Source organism: Chionomys nivalis, chromosome 14, assembly GCF_950005125.1.
Source record: "Chionomys nivalis chromosome 14, mChiNiv1.1, whole genome shotgun sequence".
NCBI classification, from domain to species: domain Eukaryota; kingdom Metazoa; phylum Chordata; class Mammalia; order Rodentia; family Cricetidae; genus Chionomys; species Chionomys nivalis.
The window spans coordinates 20,293,171-20,315,679 of NC_080099.1; the positions used below are offsets into that span (position 1 = coordinate 20,293,171).

The 22,509-nt window shown below is 48.0% G+C and overlaps 1 protein-coding gene across 9 annotated transcripts in view; it reads right to left on the bottom strand.

Annotated features, from left to right (window-relative positions):
• The window catches only part of Znf532 (zinc finger protein 532), a 93,258-nt gene extending 74,417 nt beyond the window's left edge, over window positions 1–18,841 (bottom strand). For 3 of the 9 annotated variants that reach the window (XM_057788318.1, XM_057788317.1, XM_057788309.1), the window contains exons 1-2: window positions 16,510–17,278; window positions 16,303–16,412 (exon numbers count right to left, since the gene is read on the bottom strand). The gene's annotated coding sequence lies outside the window, so the exon portion shown is untranslated. Of the gene's footprint in view, window positions 1–16,302; window positions 16,413–16,509; window positions 17,279–17,371; window positions 17,543–17,674; window positions 18,039–18,107; window positions 18,421–18,696 lie in introns of those variants that run through there. The other 6 variants (XM_057788310.1, XM_057788314.1, XM_057788313.1 and 3 more) reach the window with 6 other exon arrangements.
• Between the last annotated feature and the right edge of the window lie 3,668 nt (window positions 18,842–22,509).

Sequence of the window (22,509 nt, forward strand, 5' to 3'; positions counted from 1 at the left end):
CATTTAGCTCATGGGAAGAGATGAAAAAGACAAGTTAGAGAGGGGGACAGGGGCTCACAGAACAGTAGCCACAGGTTAAGAGATGACTCAAGAGAGGTAAGGTTATTTGCTGTACAAGCATGAGGACACAAGTTCAAACCCTCAAACCCCTGGAAAATGTCACATGTGGTCGTTCTCATGTCTGTAGCCCTAGTGCTATGAAGGGCAGAGCCAGAAGAATCACTGTGGCTTCATGGACGCTAGCCTAGATTCAGTGAGAGAGCCTGCACCCGCCGCCCCACACACACCCAAGGGGAGGAGAATGACAGAGCAGGGCACAGTCACAGTGATGGGCTTGGCACACACAAAGGATCATACAGCACACGCATACAGAATTTTTGAAACCCGGAGGCTGGCAGGAATATAGGCAGCACCGGCCAAGCTGTTTATTTTCCTACATTTGACCTCAAATTTCTCATAATCGTTACTACAGACCTAGAGACCCGCTGATAGACCTCAGCTACACATGAAAGTCAAAAGCAAGCAATCCCCAAGAGCTACATGGTAAAGAGAAACCTGACTCCTATAAATAGTCCTTTGACCTCCACACGCACGCAGTGGCATGTGGGTACCTACACACAAACACAAATAAGTAAATCCTATAACTTTAAAACAAACATTTAAAGAGCCAGGAATAAACTGGGCTCATAAACAGAATAACTACCCTGGGTAGAAGAAAAGCAAATGCTTGGATCAGCCCAGGTGCTGGCAGTTAAGCAGGGACAGGTACGTAATTTAGTTGGCACGTGGCCTTTCTTAGGCGCCTTCTTCGCATAAGAACAATTCTCTTTTAAGGAAAAGGTACAAGTTAACCTAGGTGCTTTTTTCTCCTAACTGCGTTTTACGGGTATATAGGATGTGGATGAATGGGGAACAACTGGTAGGAGCTGGGGCCCACCTGAAACAGGTGCCTCTTTCCTTGTGGCAGGATGGTGAGTTTATTCACCTCTACCTAGCTAATCTCACAGCTTTCAACTCAAATGTGCTAACTCCTAAGTAGGTCTATCTAACTAACATGCTTGGGAAAGATAGGAAAAATTAGAGAAGCAAGACAGGATCATCCATACAGTGAAGCAGGAAAAGAAAACTCTAAATGAAAAGTTAATTTCATATTATTTTTAAAAAATCAGAAATTATATAGCAGTGACCCCAATGTCCACTGGCGATTCTTCCACATGGAGTGTATCGATTTAATATTTGACTTGATTTGTCGTTTCTAAAGGCACACTGAAGTCTCAAAATGCTCAATTTTCCTCTAATGAACCACTCTGTGGTTTCACCCAGACTCTGCTCACAGAAAATCCTCTGCGGGGGCTATGTGCCATTAGCCAACTAGGTTGATTTCTTTTAAAATATTCCATTTAACATTCTATCAGAGCATAAAACTCCTTTACAGAAAGACACGAGGTCCTATTCTTTCTATTGTCTGAAAGGAGAGTAGCAAAGCAGTCTGAGATAATTAAAACCCAAGCACTGACCCAACCAGAGGCTTTGAAGAAGGCCTTCCAAGTCCCGGCTTCAAAGAAATCCATTTGCGTATTATTTCTACTCCCCACTAGCCCCAGGGGAACTCAGGGATGAAGCTTCCCAGAGCCGGGGGCCTCAGTCACTTCCTCAGGAAGTGGTCCAAGCACAGCAGCTCTCCAGGTCCAGTCTCCAACACTAGGCCCCCGAAGCCTGGGATCCAGAACAGCAGTCCTGACCTACCAGGCCTGCCTGAACAGACTCCAGGAGCTGAGCATTGCTGGCCCTGGGTCACAGCCCAGGTGGAAGACGATAGGCCCTACAGTTTCCCTTCCCTTCAGAGCACAGCACCACCCAAAGCCCACGAGTGGCAGGGTCAGTATCGTGCTGACATGCTTTCTTTTTCTGGTCCATGCAGAAATAGAACTGTGCTGACCGGCTGTGAGATAAAAGTTCCTGAACAGGCCACATCTACCCACTGAAGAAACAGTGTCCAGAAATACCTACTCAGTGTTTTCCTGTACAAAACAATGAATTTAAGAAGAGTAAGATTCTCAGGTTAGCACTTCAAAGGGAAATAGTCTGCAAAAAAAAAACCCTCAAATACAGCATTAAGAATTTCTGTGGAATTAATGTGGATATCAGAGATCCAAACTCAGGTCCTTAAGCATACATGCAGCTGAGCCATCTCTGCCTTCAACTGCAGCGCTCTTCCTGCTCCGCCTCCCAAGTGCTGGTCACCAGATCCATCACTTCACGTGGGTTGTTCAAGAGGCTCTACGGTGAAAGTAGCGGAACTTTCCCCAAGTTTCTCCCTACTTCAGTATGAGTTGCCTTTAGTTAACAGAACCTATCTAGGGAATTCCAGTACTTCATAACTAAATCAAAAGTGGCCAAAAGCACACTCCTAGTCAGGGGAGCACACACAGCCAGACTCCAGATGCAATCCCTGCTGTCTATAAATGCCATGCTTTTTAGTGGCTTCTCCACCATTCTGCTTGGAGGTAAAATATAGACTTCCTAAATTAGAAGTGATATTTTGAGCACAGAAATGAGAGTTTCGGCCGGGCGGTGGTGGCGCACGCCTTTAATCCCAGCACTTGGGAGGCAGAGGCAGGTGGATCTCTGTGAGTTCGAGACCAGCCTGGTCTACAAGAGCTAGTTCCAGGACAGGCACCAAAACCAGAGAAACCCTGTCTCGAAAAACCAAAATAAAAAAAAAAAAAAAAAAGAAAGAAATGAGAGTTTCAAAGTTACTTCCCCTTATCACCTGAATAGACCTTCCAGATTTCTGGATCTAAGTCCCAAGTTCTGTTAGGAAGCTACGATTCCTCAAACGTTTCTTCTCATATGCTTTTACAACTTAACAACTTTTAAATCTTAGATTTAAAATATTTGCAAACATTTCTGAGATACCTAACATTAAAAAATACGGAGGAGGGGGGCCAGTGAGGCAGCCCCCCAGGTACAGGCATTTGCCACAACTACTCCAATCCCACACGCTGTCCTTAGCCTCCACATTCACACAGTAGCACAGGCACACTTGTTAAATATGTGAGAAGCCAAGAGCTAGAGAGATGACTGGAGCTTAAGAGCACTGGGTGCTCTTGCAGAAGATCAGGATTTAGTTCCCAGCACCCACAGAGTAACTCATAACCACCTGTAAATTCCAGTTCCAGGGGATCTAATGCCCACTTCCACGGGCTCCTGCATGTACATGGTGCATATACATCCACTCAAGCACACACACACACATACAACAAATACATATACATACACACATACATATTGTGTACACACACAAGAAACCAGATATAGTAGTGGTACACACCTGTAATCCCAGCATGAGAGGATCTGAATTTCAGGCTATCCTGAATTACAAGCAAGACACTGTCTCAATCAAATCAAACCGGCAGAGAATAGAGGCTCATGACTGTACTCCCAGCAACTGAACAACACAAGTGGAGGGGAGAGGGAGAGGGAGTAAGTTGGGAATGCAAACTTGGAGGTGGGAGTTAGCAGAAGGACTGAGTTGAGTTCAAGGCAGCCTGGGGCAACAGAGTCTCGAAAGGGAACATAAAGGGGAAGAGAAGGGAAAGGGGAAAGAGAGCAGAAGAGGAGAGGAGGGGAAAGACATGAATACATGTTAGCTTCTGTCAACAGAGGTTTTCTTTTTTCTTGGGCTTCCCCCACCCCCAGTTTTTCAAGGCAGGATTTCTCTGTGTAGCTTTGGAGCCTGTCCTGGAACTCGTTCTGTAGCTTCAGGCTGGCCTCAAACTCACAAGAGATCTGCCTGCCTCTGCCTCCCAAGTGCGGGGATTAAAGGCATGTACCACCACCACCCGACAACAGAGATTTTCTTAATAGAATTTTTATTACTCAAACTTTTGACAGGGCTTCTGAGATGGCTCAGTGGGTACAGTACCTGCTATACAGGCCTAGTGACCTGAGTTCAAACCCCACAACCCACATAAAGGTGGCAGGAGAAAACTGACTTCACAGAGCTGTCCTCTGACCTTGACAGGTGTACCTTGGCAATGCACACATCCCCACACACACACATGCGCACATACATATGCACACATACACATGCATGCATGCATGTAAGCATACACAAACACATGCACACACATAAATTAATTTTTAAAAATTGTTTGAACTACTGTTCTCACTGCAAGATTTGAAGTCAGTGGTTTTCCATTGAGGCCATTTATCAGCTGTCATTCTGAATGTCCTCACACAGAGGAGAAAGCATGCTCCTGGCTTCGAGTGGTAGGCGCTGACACCAGAAGTTGGTCAAGTATGTACAAGACATCCTCCATGTACATTCATGGAGCAGCTCCCCAACGAAAGCATCAGCAGTCAGTACTGTCAGTCTAGCCAGGGCTCAGGAACACTGCTCTATGCAAACACCAACACTCTCTGTGACTCCAACACTAGAGCCTTCAAAGGGCACGAGAAACCCGCTTCCCACACCGCAGCTGTGCTTAGCACAGAGTAGTGGCAGCCACTGCCCCAGCCTCACCCTGCTCTCCGGTAGGGAAGAATGGACCAACGGCCACGGAAATGGTGCCAGAGGTTAACTATGAGGCAATTCCCATTGGACACCAAAGCATTAAAACCATTTTTTGAATTACAAAACACAGTACTTTTATCTGTAAACATGACTGAGAGCATCCCAAAAGTTAGACACCGCGTGCTGACAACTTCCTGAAGTAAAGAGGAAACAGCCTTGGGGGTGGCCAGAGGAGAGGTATTTACAGCACCTCACGAGCTGCTGCTGAACTGAAGGGGAGACAGAGGAAGAACAGCAGAGGTGCTGGATGTGGGAGTGATTTCTTTCTAATCTGTTGCTTTTATTGGTTAATTAATAAAGAAACTGCCTAGGCCCATTTGATAGGCCAACCCTTAGGTGGGTGGAGTAAACAGAATAGAATGCTGGGAGAAAGAAGCCGAGTCAGGCAGTCGCCATGATTCTCCCACTCCAGACAGACGGAGGTTAAGATCTTTCCTGGTAAGCCACACCTCGTAGGGCTACACACATTATTAGAAATGGGTTAAAGTAAGTCTGTTGTAATAGGAGCGGCGGGCTACATTCCTGGCCCCCGGCCACCCGCACAGCTAGCTTTATACCCGAAATAATTACATGGAAACTGTATTCTTTTAAATACTGCTTGGCCCATTAGTTATAACCTCTTATTGGCTAGCTCTTACATATTGATCTAACCCATTTCTAATATTCACAGAAATCCATCTGCCTCCCTCCTGGAGTGCTGGGATTAAAGGTGTGCGCCACCAACGCCCAGGTGCAAATAAAAAATACTTTAAAAGAGCACCTGGTGGCTATAAAGGTAACTCTAGGTTAAAGTGACCAGTGCTCTTCCAGGGGACCAGAGTTCTGTCACCAGCACCCACGTTACACTGCAGGCTGTAACAGCAGCTCCCCTCGTGTGGCCTCTACAGGCACCACGTGCATATGCCAAATACACAGAGATACACATAAACATAAATTAAAAGCTGGGCGGTGGTGGCGCACGCCTTTAATCCCAGCACTTGGGAGGCAGAGGCAGGTGGATCTCTGTGAGTTCGAGGCCCTCCTGGTCTACAAGAGGTAGTTCCAGGACAGGAACCAAAAGCTACGGAGAAACCCTGTCTCAAAATAAATTAATTAATTAATTAATTAAAATTTTAAGGCATATTAAAAATAGAACACTTTCCACCCCAGCTTGTAAACCTACCTAATGGACACACGCAGTTCACTTCTCCCGCCTGACTCAGTCACATAATGGCTGTGCCAATGTCGAAACAAAGGCAGCTTCTGGCCCTTGTGCATTCTCTACACAACACTGAATCTTAAATGTAGCAGGGATAGATAACTAAGATAGGAGAAGGCTAACTACAAAAAAGCAATGTGAGAAAGGGAGGGCAGTGGAGGGGAAGGGAAGGAGAGAGAACATGCTAACACAGGCCAGTGGCCCTGTCATTATAGCTCCTAACATAGAAGTCCTGAGTTTTGGGAAGGATTCTCACAAGTCCACTGAAGGCTGTCAGTCATTTAGAATGGGCAGTAACCCTGCCTCCCAGACACATGTGATAGGGAGGGGCAGCTGGATGCTTGGTCTTGACAAGCAGGAGAACTGAATGCATACAGATGATGCCCACTTGTATTTCAGATGAGGACATAGAGCCAGACATGATAGCAGACAGCTATAATTCTGGCACCCAGAAAGCTGAGGCAGAAGGATTGTCACAGACTCATGGCCAGCCTAAGCTATATGGAGAGTACCAGGCAAGTCAGGGCTCATAGCAAGACTCACCTCAAAAATAAATAAGCAAGCAAATGAGGTCATGGAAACAGGGCTGAGCAAGAGCCATGTTTGGTCACATGTATTAGAAAGAAGAAAACATAGTTCTATCAGGACGGCAGGTGACTTCCTTGGCTCAAGTCCTCCTGGCAGCTGCCACTCTGCCTCATAAGGAGCCCCCTTTCACTATGCTGTCCTTGTGTGTGACTCTAGGTCACAACAGCAAACCATCAGTTCATGTCGTCCACCATGCAGCAGCCCTACAAGAAACTGCTGCTGCTCCCCGTCCTCATGCCCTTCTGCCACACCAGTATCTTGTCCCCTTCCACATGGAGGCTGAGTCCCTGACATGATCCTTCCGAAGACTCACGCACTCACCTGTTCACCTACAGGCACCAGGGAGCCTCTCCTGACAGCCCGATCCCGGCCACCCTGAACTCTGATGTGGCTATCCATTCTGCATCCGTGTCCTTGCTTGTTTCTCTGCACTGTGACCATCACCTCTGTGACTTCTCATGTCCTCTATGGGCTGACTCCTGCTCACCCTGATTCTTGGCATACTCCAACCCAGATTTAGCTTGTCCCAGCTATATTCTGAATTTTCCACAGTTCTGACACTCAAAATTTCTCTCCCTTTCTCCAGGGCTGCCCTTCCTGGTCCCCATTCCTCCAAACCCCAGTCCAGTTCCACTGCAGCAATCTGTGATCCCACAGCAGCCCAACCAGCCCAAAGACACCCACCATGCAAGGAGCAAGACTATGAGCTAAACTAGCAGATGACAGATTCAGCCAACAACTAATAAATCGCTGTCCACGCCCCAGGTTCATATTTGATAGAACTGGGGCCAGCTGTCCATGATATAAAACTGCACTATGATTTGTGTGTTAAGGCAGGACTTTGTAGAGGTGGGGGTAAACGTCCTCATTTGACACATCTGTATCACTATCTCAGAGTTCATCAGTTTGTCTTCCCAAGTAAGCGCCCACTATTCCAGTCTCTCATAGCTCAAAATCACTTCGTACATCAGCCCCTTCCTACAGCTCAATTTCCTGGCTGGCTGGAACTCCGGAGTAACCTTCCCAGGATAGCTGGTCCCCAGGCCACACTGCTGACAGCACTTTACCACGTGCTGAGAAAGGAGTGTCAGCCGCCTTCCGAAGCTGCTGTGCAGTGGATCTCCTGTAACTCACTCTCTCAAGTCATCATTCACTTCAGTTCCCTGTCGGCTATAGAGACAGACATGGTGACTGATTATAGACTCTGAATTCCTATCTCTCACTATGATCCCAAATCACTTAGACAACAAAACTGGCAGGCATTGTTAGTGTACTGACCTGAGGCCTAGCGGCCCTATGACATCTTTTGCCTTCTTAGACTAGAGGTGCCGAAGGGAAACTAAGAGTAGTGGCTCACATCGATAATTTCAGCTCTCAGGAGGATGAGGCAGGATTGCCACTAGTTCAAGGCCAGCTCAGTCTAGAGTTCAGTTCCTAGAGTGAATGCTAGGTAAGCACAGGCCCGGGCTCAACCAAGCAATTCAAACACTAACAAGATCCCGCTATGATTTGTATATCAGTTAAAGTGTGACAAGCGATTTTAGACAACTAGGTGGGCACCCAGCCAGGGGTGACAGGTGCAGACCACCACGAGAAGCAGAGACTTTACATGCAGAAACAGGAGGAAGTAGTGCATGGGGTGGGGGGAGGTCGTGTTGAATACAGGACAACTTGACCCCGGTTCAAATCTACCTATTCATCACTTAGAAATAGTGCAATCTTTTGGGGTTTTGTTTTTTGAGACAGGGTCTCACCATGTAATTCTGGCTGTCCTAGAACTCACCCTATAGACCAGGCTGGCCTCAACTCACAAAAATCTACCTGCCTCCCAAGTGCTGGGAAGTAAAGGCATGTGCCACCACATCCAGCAGTACAGCGCAATCTCAGGTAGTCACTCTCCAGCTGAGTCCTCAGGGGAATGGCAAGTCCACCTTCCAGAACATTAGTCTAAGGCATGAGGCACACACCTAGTGACCTACAACAAGCAACGCTTTCTTTCCCGTTCTGGAACTCACACTGAGGTGGAGCTGTACAGACTCTGTGACCAGGAGACAATTAGGAACAGAGGGAGAGAAAAGCTGGTCTGTCTAGGAAAGGGCAGACATCCCTCACAAGAGGACACAACGTGGTCACTGTACTGTTTTCCAACCAAAGGACCACTAAATAAACACGAATGATGAAGGCACAGAAGTCAGACCACTGAAACGATTTATTAGATGTCCACCCAGCATCCTAGACCATCCTATCCAGAAGAAGCATATGAAAACTACACGTAGTTTAAAATTTCCTAATAGTACTTTTGAGGGGGAAAAAAGGGGTAAAATAAACCTGAATTCCAGGTCGTGGATGTGGCAGATTGTGTGCAGAATGCATGAGGGTTTTAACCACACTATTACTCGCTCACTATATAAGCAATCTAAAAAATTAGTGAGATAGTTCATATTTCCTTTAAGTCTTTAAATCACATGCCTCATTCTGGTTCCCTCAAGTAGCCCAGGCTATTCTTGAACTCCGAATGTAACAGAAGATGACCTTGAGCCCAGTTCACTCACCTCAACCCTAGTTAGGGCTATAGGCAGGCACACCAGGCCCAATTGCCAGGTGCATCTTATATTTATGGACCATGTGCAAGCAAGAACATGTATATAAATATGTGAAGAGAACGCCAGAGGAAGATATTTGATAAGCTGGCATTTCTGGTTAACAGAGACAGGGCCTCACTAGGTAACCCTGACTGGCCTGGAACTCATAGAGATCAACCTGCCTCTCCCCCACAAGTGCTCGTACTAAAGGCCTGAGACATAACACCCATATTTCTGGCATATTTTTGTTCTGTGTGAGGTTAAACAGAAGTCTTGACCACAGTTAATGAAGTAGTTGAGCTGTCCCATGAGGGGAGAGAGGTGACACACAAGGTTTACCCCCTGCCTGCTTCACCCACTTTTATTCATATTTCTCACAGCTGTAGCCGAAGCCCTAGACAAGCAGGTGACACATCGTCTCTGTATTTTCATCCCCAAAACTAGATGTCTAGTCGTAAAAGAAGTACGATAGTACAGAGCACAAGACTCTCCAAAACAGTAGAAAATAATGTCCTTTTCCTCAAGCGGGAAGACCAGGGAACACAGAACACCAGTCCCATTTTGGGGAAGGAGGACTCAGTGCCCAGGGAAGTCTGGTTTGGAATTTAAGGAAGCAGTTCCAGGTCCCACAGCTAGTAAGAATAGAACACAGGTTTGTATCACCGAGGACTACACAAAGAGGGCAATTTGGTGAAGGCCCCTAAACACTCCCATGGCCTTACCACTCAGAATTAACTAAACATTAAGCATCACCATTCCCACTTAATCTCCTGGTAAAGCATAATCAGAATTGTTAAAGTTCAGCTTATCAGAGTCCCCGTGGGAGGCTTAATTCAATTAACTCGTGTTTTCAGGTTCATCTAAGACAAAGTTCAAAGTGAGCAGAACTGTATAGCACCAAAACGTAAAACTCTGGGATACATTAGAAAGTCACGGTGGAAGGAGTCTTAGATGAGGTTCCAGACCTGGGTTCTGGATCTCCATCTCCTCTGACCTACTTGATAAGCCCACCCTCTATTTTGGGTTTTGGTTTTGGTTTCGAGGCAGGGTTTCTCTGTAGCTTTGGAGCCTGTCCTGGAACTCGCTCTTGTAGACCAGACTGACCTCGAACTCACAGAGATCCAGAGATCTGCCTGCCTCTGCCTCCCGAGTGCTGGGATTAAAGGCGTGCACCACCACCACTTTCTATTTGGGTTAACTGTAAAAAATGAGACAAAAATTATAAATAATATCTGAACTATGTCCAGCCATGAGATCCTTTAACGCAGATCTAATCCATGTAGCTTTTCAACACTCCTGTCTTAGCATTCAGAACCCTATAATCTATCCCTTTAACAGAAATCACAAAAACCAATGCCCATTACTAGCCACAGGAATCAGCCTCCAAAATGAGTCTGCGCCTCAAAAAGAAAAGGTTGAACAAACACCTGTTTGCCTTTAGGTCCCTAGGACTGGTCTACACGCCACAAAGTTCTAATTATGGACAGGCACAATAATCAACTTTACTGAAAACCATACAGTACTGGTGTGTGGGGCCAGAGGATGATCGAGCAGTCAGGGAGTGCGGGGAGTCATGTGACAGCTAAGAAAGCCTCCCGGTGTTTCTCTAAGATTGTATTTCTGTCTGCAGATGCCAATGACCATGAATTTGCTCTCCCCGCTCAAATGTCCTGCCTGAAAAAGATGATTAAAAGAATTCTTTAAGCTATGTTTATTTATGGTTGGATTATCCTCATCTCGTTTTCAATTCACTTCACTTTTCTCTTATTTTCAGCGCACATAGAGACGAAAGCATCGCTCTAGTCTCGCTTCCAATTTGTGCCCAGGAGAACTTCTGTCCTTCCAATGTGCTATTTCTAGAACATTCTCCTCTCTGTGTGCTGACTGGTCAGGAAGGCGCTGGGTGTGTCTCTGAACTCATCACTGCAGCCTTAGAGGACAGTCGCCCACCAGCCTCAGCAGCTCAGGGGACAGTCACCCACCAGCCTCAGCAGCTCAGGGAACAGTCACCCACCAGCCTCAGCAGCTCGGTACTCGACTCTGTGGCATCTGCTATACCTTGGGTCCCTCCTTTGAGCACATTTTCAGAGCACGTAAACACAAAAGCACCTCTCTATTCCTTCTCGCTGACACTCTGTGCTCAGAATTGCCTCATTTTCTCACAGCTATGTATGAATAGGAAGAACCTACCACACAAAAGGTTCAGTACTCTTTAATCCCAGCACTCGGGAGGCAGAGGCAGGCGGATCTCTGTGAGTTCGAGACCAGCCTGGTCTACAAGAGCTAGTTCCAGGATAGGCTCCAAAACCACAGAGAAACCCTGTCTCAAAAAACCAAAAAAAAAAAAAAAAAAAAAAAAAAAGGTTCAGTACTTTCTGAGTTTTAGGTATCCAGGTAGTCTTCAAACTGGTTCCTCCACTGGGAGCTATGATCCGCCCAATCTGACCTCTGGCCCAGTTAGCCACACCAAAAGAGCTAAGAGGCAGAGGGCCCCATCCTAGGCCACTATGCCCAACCTGAAATCAACAGATCCAGGGCTTCATCAGCACCAGTCCCTTTCCATCTCTTCTTCTTACTTGGTCACCTCAAAACAGAAAAGACCAGGTGCCAAGAAATCCATGTCACCTCCAGAACCCTCCTTCAGTCTTCCTGCCCCATAGCTACCCACATCCAGTCAGATACCATGTGACTGGTCCCGAAATAACCTGCCCCTCCACTCCATTCTCACAAACAGTGCGCCCAGCCTTCCACGTAAAGCCGTAGACTTTCTCTCCTAAATTGCTGCAGGTGTCCCCATTTGATCTCCCTGCCCCTACCCTCAACAGCTTCCACTCAATTTCCAGGTATTCCCACAAGACTTTGGGGATGAAGGCTAAATTCTTCTGAAAATACTAGTGCCCAGATCACGAGGACTATCCAGAAAGATCCTAATCAGTCTTGTTGGACCTTCTCTGCCTCGTGCATCAATATGGCTACCACATACCTACCAGGCTTTCTCTGTACCTTCACTGCTCCATTGCTCACGTGCTCTTCCTGAACCTGGGCCAGCCTCACACACTCATGAGCCTTCCAGGTTCAGCTGCAAAACCACCTCTTGAGGGATCCTCCCGGACAATGGCAGTAGATGCCCGGCCACAGTTCTAGGACAGCTAGCTCTATGGGCTACTTCCTACTCTTTGCTCTCTGGCTTCCTCTTTTCTCAGCATTCCCAGAACCTGGCAAGATGCCTGCTGCTCAAAAAACAATGAAGTCTCTGGTACCTTGAGGCAAGAACCTTCACACTTGCATAGCCTGACCTTTCCTGGGCGCACCTCCCATGCCACTGTCTCTGCCTATTTGTCCTGACCCAGAAAGTGATTTTATCATCAGCCCTCCCTTCCTCCTTCATGAACTCAAAGAAGTTTAACCAAAACAGGAAAAAAAAATCTAACACTAAGGGTTAGAGACCAGCTTCAGTAGCCTGGGCTACACATAAGGAAGACCATATCCCAAAAAAAAGGACTTATTTTCTCCATTCCATTGCCATGACAGTGCCCAAATGCATCCACCTCCTTACAGGGTATCCAGTGACTTCAAATGGTAGGCATTTTTGAAGAAAACTATCTCTAGACAACCAAGATTTCAATGAGATCTTCGGTATCATTTTCCAAAATTTCAGTTCTATTATTGTGTGGTGTTTCACTGAACTGACTGCCAAACTCGTCTTGAGATTAAAAATAACTGCCGGAAGAAATAAAAGGCTGTTTTACCACTTGCAGCTCTTTGTTTCCATTTTGGCTAATTCCGATTAGTTCAGGGTGATAAAGCATGTCAGCCCATTACAGCTCTGTTATCACGGCCATCTCGCTAGTGTCTTCGTGGTCACCAGCTCTCTTCTCTGGGAAGTCTCAACTGCAGCTGTCAAGGTCGGATCTCTTCTGGATGACACAGTGAGCTGAATTTATTTCATTTAAACTTCAAATTTATATACATGTACCAAATAATGCTGAGTATTTACAAAAGTAAAAGTAAAAAATTAAAACTGCTGACATGAAACCTGTGCACAGGTATTTATGGTAGTCTTTTTTTTTTCCACAATCACCTGAAACTGGAAACAACACTGCTCTTCAGGCAGAGAAAGGAGGAACGAGCTGTGGTACATCCACACAGTGGACTAGTACTCAGCGACAAAGAGCCCAGAATGGACACACAAAGCAATAAGGATGAATCTCGAGTACATCTTGCCAAGTGGAAGATGCCATTTATAGGACATTCTGGGAAACCCAGACATTATGGCCAGGGAAAAGGAGAACTACAGTGAAACTTCCGTGGCCGGGGGTTTGGGTGGGGGCCAGTTTGCCTCAAAGGGGCAGCAGGAAGTTTCGTCATGGTGGAATTATTCTGCATGGATTACGTCAACTCAGACGTGGCTCTATTTACATGTCAGAACCTAACAAGTGGTACTCCTGAGCAAATGTCACTGGGTATAAATTAAACATTTACATCCTTTAACCACACCTCGATTAGTGACCATCCCTAAAACAACTTAACACCAACATATTGGGGCTTCTGTGCCGCTGTCTCTGAGGGCTGCTGTCTCAGTTCTGACACTTGGAGGGGTGAGGAAGAGATCTGTGGGGGCTGAGGAAGGAGCGGTCCCAAATGTCCTTCAGATCCTTGTCACTGGTACCGCCACTCCTTTCTAAGGTTCCACGTCAGGGCAACTTCTGCACAGGCCTTACTTAGCAAGGCTGAGTTCCACCAAGGACATGGGCAAGGTCACTCAAAACTCACACAACACAGAAGCTCGAGAAGGATTTCAAAGAAAGGGGGAAGGGCAGGGACCAAATCCTAACACTGTAACTCAGTCTAATCAAAAGTGTAAGCAAAAAAAAAAAAAAATCCACTTAAATGTGGTCTACCCCCTTCCATGAGCTGCATGGCTGGATGGGTGTGGTGGCACATGCCTGTTACCTCAACACTCAAAGAGTCCAGGCAGAAGGATGAAGTCTGAGGGGAGCCGAAGCTATATATCAAAACCCTGTCTCCAAGGTGGGTGGGGTGTTTGGGAGAAAGGAGGAGAGGGTGGGAGGAAGGGCAGGAGGGATGGAAAGTAAGAAAGACTATGAACATAAAATGAAACCCTGAACCAGGTTAGACTGAGCTGTTAAAAAAAAAAAAAAAAAAAAAAAGCCTTGGATTGAGCGCTCCTTAACATGGAAAATATGAGTCAATTGCAGGCAAAGGAAGAAAACAAGCAAGTGTTCACCACCCAGTTACACTCTGTTTCCAGTGTGCTCTCGCCAAACCCGCACATTCCTGATGCAGACAGGGAAGGCCCGAAGGTCCTCCTCAGAGACCGCCTCAGGAAACAGCGAGCAGGCGCCAGCTGTAGCTCCAATATGGGTGCCATGGTGTTCCCTCCTGGCTCTCTCAGAAAGGAACGTGCCCTTGCTTATTCTCCAGACCGCTCTGGGTCCCTCCCCCGCCCCCCAGGAGACATGGGCCTGCTACCTTGTTACAGCCCAGCCTGAGATCAACACCTGAGGCCAGCTCCAATCCAAGATGAGCTCATGACTGCTGCCTGGGAGAACCAGCTCCCCAGCCTCCAACAGCATTTGCAGCTGGAAAGACTGGCCTAAATGCAAAACAAATGCTATTTTCAGGAGAGGCTTCTGGGGGGAGGGGGGAGAACAAAGCTAAAACCAAGAGAGTACACCAGACCAGAACATTCCATGACATGCAGGCCCTAAAAAGGGCTTTTAAAATACATTCTCAAGAAACGGTCATTGTAAGGGGCGAGCAGTGAAAGTTAAATAAAACCCCTGCCCCTGGAAAGACAGGAATGAAGGACTAAACGATAGAATAGCTTATTGTATTAGGCTAATTAAGGCTTATCACATTAGCCATCTGAGTTTTAGCTGGCACCAGAAACGCAGGGGCCAACACGCCATGCAGTATAGACTGGAATATGCTCAACAAGCATTATCCCTACCACACAACTCTGGCCGTCGGAAACGAGGTAGAACTGAAAACCAATTTTAGCACATGATTTGCAAAGGACCTTCTTCCATCGTGGAAGCCATTTGCTGGTATATCCGTCTGCGATCACATTTATCTCTATTAAATACTACATAAAATATTCCAAGCTAACCATACACTCTAGTCTCCCCTCTTTTGCCAGTGCTAGCACATGGGCGACTCTCTGCAGCCCCCCCCCCAATTCCAACAATAAAAACCCCTGCATACTTAACGCCCTTCACTGCTGACAGACTGCCCACCACTGCCAGCACACTTCACCAGCTCTAAGATCCTCTGCATTTCTGAACAGACTAGTCTGCTGGAGCCGGAGAGGAACATGATACGCACTTCAAAGAGAGAAAATGTATTTGCAATCAGGTCTCCCATGGGCTCCTCTTGACTGTACTTTTACCAAACCAGCAGAAAGGCAGAACCAGCTCTGTTGGCTGAGATCATATTGGACCTGACTCTGGTGTGACTGGTTTCCTGTTTGGGGAAGTTGCAGTTCTTTGCACAAGGAACCCCAAGGCAAAATGTTTAGTGTTCTCCTGGAAGCTCCCACGGCCTTTGTTCTTCCCTGACTTGCTGCCCTCCTCTGCTTTCTCCTCTCCTCTCCTCCTCTGCTAGCTCTAGTTTACATTTTTCTGCCAGCCCAGTTCTAAATGCAGGAAAGCATTAGACATTTTCTACCACCCACTACAGGAAAGTTGCAAGCTAACAGTCATTTTTTTTTTTTTTTTTTGCACAGATAAAGCCGAACAGACCTGGGTTCCTTCTAGTCTTTCGCTAGTCCTCCACACTGAGATGTATGCCACAAATAATCCATTGGCGAGCTCACTGTCGACAGCCCCCAAAATCAATAAAGGACATTCCACCACTTGACTGAAAAACCTTTCAGGTCAACACGGAGAGCGTGGAGGAGAGGTGATAGATGAACAAAAGACAATCTACCTCCGGGCTCCTCAGATCCTAAAAAGCTGGCTGGGCTACTTGGAATTGATGAAGCCCTTCCTTTTCTTATAACTGTGGGCAAAATGTGCCATGTGGACTGCTTCTATGCAAAACCTGTGCGTTCTCCACAAGGCCCAGCCGCCTACCGCCCTCCAGACATGCCTTTCCAGGCCTGACTCTTTCAAATGCCCAGGCACATGCGATTTAATGAAGGCATTCAGATCTCGCCTGGATAACACCATCAAAAAAGTCAGTGGAACCCACTAAGCATGGACAACATGAAAGATATTTGGTCTCCACTCTGAACCCCACTTATCTCCAGGGTACCAAATCCACTGGCAGTCTGTGTCAGAATGGATGTGCAAATTAATATTTAAATTCATGCTAAAAATAGCTTATCTCACCTTGTGAACCTTGACCTTTTGAAAAGACTTTGGACCAGTGCTCAGTTACTGTCACACGGTTGCATTCTCTGCAAATATGAAAGGGTTAAAAGCAGCCCCAGTCAACAGGCCTACAAGGAAGAAAAAAAAAAAAAAAAAAGACAGCATGTATGGCTGACAACATCACTGGATCGTATCTATGCTCATTTCCCAGAACAATATTGTTACCTTTTGGCCTTCATAATAGTCCCAAGAATCCCCAACACCCTTTAGTAGCATCTAAAAGGAAAAGCACAAAACAGAACATAGCCTGCAAGAGAAAAAGGCATGCAAAGTAGCATTCTCCAGCAACAAACCACCATCACAAATCCGTCAGTTCATTCTGGTTGTTTCCTTAAAAACAGAGAGAGAGAGAGAGAGAGAGAGAGAGAGACTGCACAAACCAAGTGTCCCCACCCTAACAAGACACATACTTTTTTTTTCTTTAATAAGGGTCATAAATCTCAGCTCCTTGTCCATCCCTTAAGCAAAAGCAAAAGGCAGGAACAGCCCAACTCGTCTCAGCCACTGCAAACCTTCACCTCTCGCCCATCATCCCTACACAGGCTCTTTTAGGGCTCCATTAGTCACGTACCAGTGCTGTGTGGTGTCTAAGTGTGCATTTACATACTGGGTTGGGATGGTACCTTCCTGCAAGCTCCTCTGCTTTTGGCTGCCATGAAGGGAGGAAGCTGCTATCCCACTGTAGCTCAGTGACTGCATTGTGTTCAGGAGCTGATCTGCCTCAAACCAGTTTCAGCCGGTTCTGGTCACCCTACATAAAAAAGCTATGGCAACCCTCGCTGAGTTGCCAACAAGTCCCTGAAAACCATCAGCACAGGGTGGGCGCTCGCTGGGGGTGGCCTCTCCCTTTTAGGGCTTCCTGAGGAGGGAAAGGTCATTGTGTGTGCCCCCTCCACGCGAGCACAGAACCCTGGAAAGGCTCACCTCACGAGCCCCCCACAGCCTCTCGGGGCTCATCCCCCTCCCCTCCAGCCCGAAGCCCACCGCAGACACTGTTTTTCCCCCTCCTTCTCTTTCCCCCACTTACCTCCCACAACCTGGCTCAGATCTTTGTGTACGTGTATGTCAGTGTGTGTTCTCTGTGTTGGTGGCTGACAAAGAGCCCCCAGGAAAGCAATCTATGTGTGTCTCCTCACACAGGATGCGTCGGCTGCAGGAGCCGGCCTGGCCTCCTAGCAGAGTGGTGCTGGCTTGTTGACCAGGCTCCTCTCTGCCTGTCACCCCCACCCCACCCAGCCCCCTCCTCCCTTCCGTCCTTCTCTCTCTCCCAGCCCTGTCACCACCACCACCAGCAGCCCCCCCAGTCTCCTCCTCCTCCTCCTCCTCCAACCTTCTCTTCTTTCAAGCACCTGGGGGGGAGAAGTCCAAATCCCTTCACCTCTGGGTAGTACACTGGTGAGGTGTGGGGCTCAAGGGGACAAGTCAAGGGACAGTAGGGAAAGAGGGGGCACCCAGGCCTTGGGAAAATCATCTGTGCACAACCAGCTCTGGCGGGGGAGGCGAGCCCGCGCTCACGTGGCCCCCTCTGGAGCCGGTGGGGCCTAGCAACACCGGCCCTGCCTCGGGCCCCCCCCTTAAGAAGCTGGCTGGGCGCGAAGGCCGGCCGTCCCCAAGGCCAGGGTGGGACAGGCCGCCGCACTCAGGCCAAGGGGCCTGAGCCTCGCGCTCGCCGTGACCGGCGGGGTGGCACGAGGGGCCCGATGCCCCCTCCCGCCCACGTCCGCCCGTTCCCCCACGGCCCCCTGTCCCAGGCGCACACCCACCCCCTTGGCCGGGCGGGCCTCCGCAGCGCTCAAGCCCGGGTGTCCGGGCCGCGGCTCGGACGACCTCTGCTCCGCGCGCCGCCGGCGGCTGCTGCTGCTGCGCCCGCTGCAGTGCGAGCGGCGGCGGCGGCTTCCATGCTACGGGTGTGTCGCGCCTCCCCGCCGCCGGGGTCTGTGTGCGAGAGCGGGAGCTGGGGCCTCGCCACCCTGGGGCTCCCCGCCGCCACGGCTTCGCCGTGCGCCCGGACGCCGGCCCCGCTCCCGGGCGCGGGCTCTAGGCCGCGCGGCGGCGGCGGCTCGGCCCGGGCCACGCCGGGGCCTAGCGCTCGGGCCGCCCGGGCGGCGAGCGAACAAAAGGGAGCGCGGCGAGGGGGAGGGGGCGCCGTGGGGGAAGGGAGCCCGAGCCGGGCGGCGGAGCGCGAAGCCCGCGGCCGCGACGCCCCACCGGCCCGCGGCGCCTCGCCCGGGTAGACGGCTGCGGGCTCACGGCACGGCACGGCCCGGCCCGGAGGTGCTGGTGGCGGTGCTGGGGAAGGGGCCGAGCGGGGGCTGTTTTGCTGTCTTTTCAAACGACACTTGAGACTCTCACCTAGTCCTTTTCCATGGCCCCAAGCCGCGACTTACTGGAGTGGAAGGAAGCAAGGCCTCGCCAAAGATGGTTGAAAAAAAAAAATGCCCGTGAGCCTCTCTACCCAGGATCTTGAAGCCAAGGTGGTGGTTGTGCTGTCCTCCTCGTAATGGTGGCAAATAAGTAAGAAGAGAGCAAGCTATCTTCAGATAAATTCAATCTGAGATTCTCCCAGGAGGTGGAAGAAAGGGCTCCCTTCTGTTAGTTAGTGGTTTGGAGCCCTTTTCGCCTTAAACTGAGCCACAAAAGAATGGAAGACACCCCTGGGGTGGGGAGAAAGCCCTGGTGTAAAAGACACACGTTTTTGCTTTCAGAGAAAAAGCCACTGGGGCCAGATTGAAGCATGGCATGTTCGGTTCATGTATGGTGGTTTTTTTTTTCCTTAAACGAGGGAATGATATGAGTAAACACGCTGTAATAGCTGGGTCTTTAAGTTCTATAAGGGAAATGGTGCACAAATGTAACAAGCACAAGTTGTACATACAGCAGGTGGTCATGGCTTACAGAACAAGGCAAAAAGATACATACAGAAACCCAGCCAAAGGCCAGGAAGGGAGATAATCGTAAGCCATCTGAGACGGAGGTGCAGCGCTTCCTTCTACGCCAGATGAAGTATGTTGTTTTCCAGCCCCGTCCTGGTGCCCATATTGAGTAGAGTCGAGCACGCCACTGAAAAGGTTTCTATTTTTTTGTTGTTGTTGTTGTTGTTGTTTAGACAAGAGAAACCTCCATGTTGAGCTAATTGTACTGACTTGGAAGCAGGACAAAATGGAAGATCTGAAAAAAAAAACTGCCACCATTACCTACTAAAAAGGCTCGCTCCTGTTTGCTTGCACTCTGAAGACAACACTATCACTGGAATAGCCGTGAAGAATCCTGGCAGAAGTATCCCTGTGTGCTTTATTTTAAAACAGACTGGTGAATGTCTGCAAAGTGACCAGAGAAGTTTTCCTTTTAAATCTCAGTATTCTCTTGCGTTAACTTCCGTTGAGGAGGCCATTGTTCTCTGGGTTAGGGCACCCGTAGCATGTGCACTGTAAAAGATCTTGTGCTCGCTAAGACTTTTCATGCAAATGACTTGAATTATTGTCTCACATGCGAGTTCTCAAGTTTCAGCCTGCGCTTGTGCCACGATGTACACAAGTTGCCATGCATATCTGCACAGGTTTAGGAGGAACCTGCGCCGGCTGCAGATTCTGCCAACCGCAGCATTAGGTGTACCAGTGTTACAAGATGAGGAAACTGAAACCCTCATCTTCTTGGAGCTGGAGAACAATGCCACCCTGCACACTCTGTGTTGGGTCTCTACCTTGCTTGGACTTGCTTTCATTTGAAAGGAAGCCTTTTCCTTCTTCTGAAGGTAGGCCGTTGTTAATATGCATGTAAAAAAAGAATTATGTGCACTGAAGAGAATACAAGGACCGGCTAATCTGAGACCCCCGATAGGCTGGCGGCCTCTTACAATATATGGAATTTGAGCTTGCAGATGTCATAGGAAGGTCGTGGGTTGGTTTGAGATCTTTTGTACTTAAAGTGCTCTCTTGCCCCTCCCCCCACTCCCTACACAGCCCTGGAAGCTTAGGGAAACAGCATTTAAATGGTTACAAGAGTTGTGCCCCCTAAACCAAAGTCTAACTTGCTTATCCTAGGAATCCAGCTGTGCAGCGGCCCCACGGATTTGTAATGCCAAAGATTTGTGAGCAGGGCTCTGTCAAGCCCAGCATCTTGGTCAACCCTTGGGCTGGGGGAATTTGGTTTCACGGCCCCACTCATGATTTGCACAAAGGACAGGAGCTAACATTGCAACTGCTTTTAAAACCAGAAAGAACCAAAACGTAAAAGATGACAATTTCTAGCAAATCCTCTCATTTCTGTTTTTACAATGAGGGCTTCAGAGAAACCTCTTGGCCAGATAAACCGATAGTTTAAAACAAAGCACCCATTTGAACCCATTTTGCAAAATCATTGAATTTCACAGCTGAAGAGACAGCTTCTGAGTTGGGGGTGGGGGAGGCCCACCACTCATCCAAAACAATCACTACAAAAAGGTCCATTCTAATATTCTACATATGTAAGGCTACCGTGGATACCGTTCTGTGCTGAGCAACAATAAAATAGTGATTTGACTACAAGAATGAAGTAAAACCACTACCGGAGTGCAGCAGATAAGGACAGGACAAAGAAAACATACCCTTCTCATGCCAAATAGAAACTAAAGGAATCCCGAGTCCTTTGGGATTTTGTTATTGATGTTTTTATTGCTAACACTGAAAGCCTTGGTGTTTCCTCTAGTGTATCGGAGAATCCCAGCTTCATTTTTGCTTTTTGTTTGTATTTAACCTTTTGCGGTGGGAAGCCAGCTCTGTAGGAGCCTGTAGCCACCACACTTTCCCTCCTTCCACTCCGAAATTGGGAGATTCCTTTGTTAGGCAGAGCACACAAAAGGTGTGTTGGGGGGGGGGGGGCTTTAGAAAAACCTCTTTATCTCACCAGCAAAGGCCTTGTAGGCCAACTCCTCAGTTGCCGCTGGGGTTTTGAGATGCACTTTTTTTTTTTTTAAGCTCCAAACCTAGTAGGCCTAGGTATACGTAGTCTGTAGAGGGTTTCACATGTAACATTTGTTAGCGTGTTTTTAAAGGCACCATTACAATATGTGGCCCTAGAAGAGTAATTTAATGATTCGGAGCAGATGTGTAGATGGTCACATCAAAGTCAGGGAGAATGTCTTATTAAGAACAGCAAACGTGATACAATAGGGATTTTTCTTTTCATATAGATTTCAAAAAACATACCCCTAGAAGAAGTCAGCACCAGTTTTCATTGTTGTCAGCCAGAACTGGGCTGAAAAACAGATCTCAGACTTACTCTTTGTTAGTGACCTCAGACTTTCTGTGGGAACACCTCCTTCCCTTTCCGGAGCTTCAGACCAGACCCCTTAAATAGGCCTTTTACTAAGAGACCTGAAAGGGAGGCTGGGTGGCTCCTTCCTAGTGGGCAGGACTTGTGGGTTCCCAAGTGCTTGACCGGCCTCCTAGATCCTGAGGAATGACTAAATACATTAATTCTTAACTCTGTCTATCTGATAAATCAGTGATAGCTGGCCTAATTCAAAGGAAGGAGGGTGGGGACAAGAGAAAGGGGGTGATGTCTATGAGCTTTACCTTGAAGAATCAGAGAGTCAGAAGTGTGGGGCTTGGTGGAAAGTCTTAGCTCCTCCCTGGAGGCAATCTTATGGGTGAGTCTCCTGCAGTAAGGACAATGCCTGGGCACCATGTTGTATCTTCATCTTAACCATTCTGGCTGCTCCCTCCCTCCACGCCATCTGCAGAAGCCATTGTCATGTGCTTTCTGTGGGTGGCATGAACTCATTATATACTCAAGTACCTAAAAGCAAATATGTCCCCATAAAACTAAGGTCTTTTTACCACTGGCCTGGATGCTGCGGAGTTTTGCTATTTTTCTCAGGGTGTACAGCGCTAGCCTCTAACTGCTGAGTGTGGAGTTGGGGAGGAGACTTGCACACCACACATACATGTGAGCTGTAGGGGGCAGAGGACAAATTTCAGGAGTCTTCTCTGCTACTTACGTTATTGAGGCGGAGTCTCTCATATCTGCTGCCGTACTGTGTACTCTAAGCTAGCTGGTTGGTCACCAAGCTTCTGACCCATTCCTTCCGCCAGCGTCTCCCACCTCACTGCAGGAGTGCTGGGCTTACACAGACACAGCACAACAGCCAGCTTTCTTTCTTTTTTTTTTTTTTTTTTTATGGTTTTT